Genomic DNA, 3722 nt, shown 5'->3' on the forward strand with positions numbered 1-3722 from the left:
ACCACTACAGAGGCAGGAAACAGATTTCCTATTAAGAAAGAAGATTTTTTTTTATAAAGCTGAGAATATAGTTCTCAATTTAATACTTAACACAAGAGGATGGTGGGGAAAGCATTCAAACATCTGAGGAAAGGAAGCCAGAATTCTATAATCAGGAAAGACAGAAATGAATTTGAGGGGAAGATAAAGACTGTTTTGTCATTCGAGACTCAGATGATTTACCTCCCACATATTCAGAACAAGACACAAAGGCAGTAAGAACTGAAGAAAAAGAGCTCAAAAGAAAAGAGAGACAAACAAGGGGGTTTTAGCATTGAGACATCATCCCTTAATCATCAAGAGTTACGGATATGAACTCACATCTCTTCCCTATTTAGAGTTCAGCTACTCAGAACGCCAGAACGCTGCCATGCTCTTTACTGAACTAGAGACACAGCAGAGAGGAGGAGTTTAAGTGATAGGGAGTAGGGCATGAATGGCCACAGCATCAACAAGGGGAAAACCATATGTCCTTAAGGGAACAAATGAGTGATGGACCGTGAAAGGAAAAATGTCCAAATCAGAATCTTCCCTAGCAAGTACTATGAGCAAAACTAAGGGACTGGAGAGATGGCACAGAGTCAGGAGTGTGCACTAGTAGAGGACTAGAATTCAGTTTCCCAGCAATCACATTGGGTACCTCACAATTGCCTGTAACTCCAACTCAAGGGATCTGACACCCTCTTGCGGCACTTATGGGTACTACACTCATGTGCATGGACACACATGATAATTTTTTTTTTGCAATTTTCTTATTGGTTATTTTATTTATTTACATTTCAAATGTTATCCCCTTTTCTGGTTTCCCCTCCGCAAACTCCCTAACCCATCCTCCTCCCTCTGCTTCTATTAAGGTGCTCCCCCACCCACCTACTCTCATCTCACCGCCCTAGCATTCCCCAACACTAGGGCGTCAAGCTATTACAGGACCAAGGGCCTCCCTTCCCATTGATGCCAGACAAGACCATTCTCTGCTACATATCCAGCTGGAGCCATGGGTTCCTCCATGTGTACTCTTTGGTTGGTGGTTTAGTCCCTGGGAGCTCTGGTGGGTCTGGTTGGTTGATATTGTTGTTCTTCCTATGGGGTTGCAAACCCCTTCAGCTCCTTTAGTCCTTCCCCTAACTCCTCCATTGCGGTCCCCATGCTCAGGCTGAAAACTCTTCTTTTGAAGATTCACCATTCAGGCCATAGCCATTTTAATTAGTCCATTTGTTTTCTTAACTTCACAGTTTTTGAATACTTTGTGTATTCTGGATATTGATTCTCTATCAGATGCATAACTAGCAAAGATTATAGCTCTGTAGGCTTCCCCTTCACTCAGTCAATTGTCTCCTTTACTATACAAAAGTCACAGAGCTTTATGAGGTCCAGGCCCCATTCGTTGACCTTAATTCCTGAGCACGGGTGAAAGGAGACTCGTTCGGAAAGCCCGTCCTGTTCCGAATCCTCTATCTCGAACTGCCTGTGATTTCTTTCATCCTTTACAGTATTTCAGGGTTCACGCTCAGTCTTTGATCCATTTGTAGTTGATGCTCATGCAAGATGATAAATATTCGTCCCGTGTCATCCTATTACATTCGAACATCTGATCTTCCTGGCACGATTTGATGAAGATGCTCCCTTTTCTCCAGTGTGTATTTTTGGGGTATCATTGTCAAAGCTTAGATCGCCATAAGTACATATGTACTCATTTTTGTGTGTTCTATTTTGTTCCATTGGGTCTACATGACTGCTTTGTGGGAGTACAATGATGTGCCTATTACTGTAGCTTTGGATTTAAAATACAGTTTGATGCTGGAAATATGGTATGGTAATCCTTCCCACAGCATCTTTTCTGCTTTGGGTTGCATTGTCTACCTGGGGTCTTTTGTGATTCCACTTGAACTTTATCTGTGAAAAAACTGTTGTGTGATTTTTTTTTAAATTCAGGATTGTGAATATGTAAATCGTTTTCAGAAGATGATTATTCTTTTCCACAATAGTAACTGTATCAAGCAATATATAGGAGGTCCTTAGGTCTTCTAGGGTTTGCTTCAGTCTCTTCAGAGATTTTCAGTATTCACTGCAGAGTTTTGTTTTGTTTTGTTTTCACCTTTTTGGGTTTTTTTTTTTTTTTTTTTTGCACAAATTAAATGCTGATTCCACCACTCTGTCACATTCCTGGGTCCTTCACCAATGCCACATGAAAGAAAAAACAAAAGCAAAACAAATGAAAAACTGAAATTAGAATCACTAATGTTATCAAGGCGGGGAGCAAATAAGTTAACATCTAGCAGCCATCAGCAAGAGGACAGCAAGGACAATGCTGTGACAGGAAACAGAAGGTTGCTAGAAAGCTGTACTCAGAGTCTCACATCAGCAAATCCGCTCCTGCGTGGAGTGGAACAAAACCAGATCGTTTCCTGCTAAGGTGATAGAAATGCCCGCTCTTTTCCGAATACTGTGGAAAGGCAAATGTGTGTGTCGTGGTAATTCTACCCGGCTGTTACAGAGCAGGCCAGGAACACATCTATGGGATCAACTTCAGTGCAGTCCACTCTGCTTTGATGAGGCTTGGGTTCAGCTCCCAATCTCGATGGCGTGACACAGTCTCCTGTGAGAATACTCAGAAGGTGTCTTCTTAAATAACAAACCTATTTTTAGTGGTGGAGCCGCTCTTTGTAGTTGTGTCTGCGTGGGACTGATAACCAATCACTATCTTCGGAGGAAGTCCTAACCTTGCCTTGTGTACCCTCACAATGTGTGTGACTACATCTCTGTTTTTGCATTCAGTCCTCCATATTGAAATCTTATCACCTTTATCTCTAACATTGACAACAGCTTCACAGACGTCATCACTGTAGTCACCAAAAGATTCTCCAACAAGGCGCAGCAGTGTCTCTAGTTAAACCTGATCGAGGTCACTTCGTCTCTGCTGCTTGTTCAGTGTAATTAGCCATCGTCCTCCCCGTTTGTTTTCCTCATCTTCCCACATAGACTCAATACCATCCTTAAAAAGTGAGTAGTCACAGCCAGGCATTAAATTACCAGACAACTGGATATGGTTGTATAGAGCTCAAAAGTCCTCAACAGTATCAAACTTAGAGGTCAATCGAAGGTTTGCTTGCCAAGTTTTGCTTTTATCATTTTTTAAAAAAAAAAAAAACAGAGTGTCTACCTGCTCTGTAGAGGGTGTTTAATATAGTGCTCTGGGTTAGCAACCTCTTGATTAGACTCTGTTTCTTCCTCTTCCACAGGTGGGGGATTTCCTGTTCCACAGGAAATGGATGGTTTCCGGTTCCACAGTCGCTCGCCATCTTAGAGCGATCTCATTTTTTTTTTTTTAACCTTCTCGATTAGGCTTACTCCAAAGTTTTTTTTCTTTCAAATATCATGAATGGGAGTGTTTTCCTGATTTCTTTCTCAGCATGTTTGCTATTAATATATAGAAAGATAGCTAAATTTCATAAATTGATTTTTGTATTCAGCTACTGTGGCAAAAATGTGTTCGTTATTTCTGAAAGCTTTCTGGTGAACGTTTTGGGATATGATATGGATAACATCATATCATCTGCAAATAGGGATAATTTGACTTCTTTTCCTATTTACATTTTTCTTTTAGCACTATACTGAGAATGAGTACAATGGAAGGCCCTGTCTCACTCCTAGTTTTAATGGGATTGCTTCCAGACTTTTTCTAT

General features: G+C 41.0%; 1 pseudogene; it reads right to left on the reverse strand.

The window, feature by feature from the left end:
• Positions 1-2662: 2662 nt before the first annotated feature.
• On the reverse strand, positions 2663-3061 carry Eif4e-ps2 (eukaryotic translation initiation factor 4E, pseudogene 2; annotated as a pseudogene).
• Between the last annotated feature and the right edge of the window lie 661 nt (positions 3062-3722).

This window comes from Rattus norvegicus, chromosome 1 (assembly GCF_021556685.1).
Source record: "Rattus norvegicus strain SHRSP/BbbUtx chromosome 1, alternate assembly SHRSP_T2T, whole genome shotgun sequence".
Taxonomy (NCBI): Eukaryota; Metazoa; Chordata; class Mammalia; order Rodentia; family Muridae; genus Rattus; species Rattus norvegicus.